The sequence below is a fragment of the Muscardinus avellanarius genome, assembly GCF_963383645.1.
Source record: "Muscardinus avellanarius genome assembly, chromosome: 21".
In the NCBI taxonomy this organism is placed as follows: domain Eukaryota; kingdom Metazoa; phylum Chordata; class Mammalia; order Rodentia; family Gliridae; genus Muscardinus; species Muscardinus avellanarius.
In genome coordinates, this window is record NC_137807.1 from 25,068,372 (window position 1) to 25,069,691 (window position 1,320).

Consider the following 1,320-nt stretch of genomic DNA (forward strand, 5'->3'; position numbering starts at 1 on the left):
AAAAAAAAAAAAAAAAGTTTTTATTCTTCTTTCTCCCCCTTTTTGTTGTATTACTTTTCTCCTTTTTTCTTTTTATAAGTTTTGTATGAATTGTGTTGTTTTAACACATATATTTTTATTTTAGTCTGTGCATTAACAGGCATTACACCAAAGAGCAATCTGCCTCTGAGCCACTCCGTTAGCCCTGTTTTATTGAATTTTTTTGAAACAGGGTCTCACTAAGTCGCCAAGGCCCTCTTTACGTTGCTGAGGCTAGCTTCAACCTGAGATCCTCTTTTTTTGCCTCTGGAGTACTGGGATTACGGACATGTGTCACCACACCCAGCTTGAACTTTTATTTATCCTACATTCTATTTCTCTTTTCTGTTGTTACTGGTGTTGCCTATGTTGCTTGAATTAATTTTTATTTTATATATATATATATATATATATCTGTTTTTTCCTTTTCTTTTTGTGGTCCTGTGGATCAAACCTGCTCAAACCTTAAAGAAGGGGGAGGATGACTCCCCTGCCAACCCCTTCCCAAATAGACACGGCTGGGAGGGACCTGCAGTCCTGCTCCTGGACACTCAGACCCGTGGCAACAGCAGAAAGGGAAGACAAGGCTCTGGCGGGCGCTGCTCCCTTCAGTGACATCAGCATCTGCCGCTCCATGCCCTCAGGGCCGCATTGCTGACAAGACTGCAGCTGTGGCCCTGCGCCCTGCCTCTCCCTGCGAACTGCTGGTGCCGCACCAGTGTCTAGACAGAGGATAAAAGCGTCACGCCCATCAGCGTTAACAGGCTGAACTCGTAGCCCTCACGAGGGCTTTAACCCTGGCCAGAGAAAGCCAGCTCGACATCTGCACTGAGTCTAAATATGCGCAGCCCATCTTACATTTCCATACCTCGATCTGAAATGGAGGAGGATACCTCACAGCCAAGGGCACCCCATCGTTCACGGGAAGCGCACCCACAGGCCCTAGAGGCTCCTGAATTTCCCAAGGCAGCAGCCACCACTCGCTGCAGGGACACTAGCAATGACCCAGCTCCATTACAAAGATGACTTCACACACAGCGACAACGGCCTCTAACTCGCCACGCCCACCTTCCCGTGATCTCCTCCCTCCCAGGCTCCCTTCACCGCCCCGTTTGCTCAGGACGCACAACCTGCATTTGTATTAGAGCCGTTTCTGGGTGCCCCGTCCTGAGGCTTCCACTTGCCTCCTACCGATCCCAATCGCCCCACCGACGGCGTCGTACGCATTCCGCCCACTTCCTCCTCACTCTGCCCGGCCGCGTGGAGAACACGCGCCTCCTCTACATGTGCCTAAATCCATAG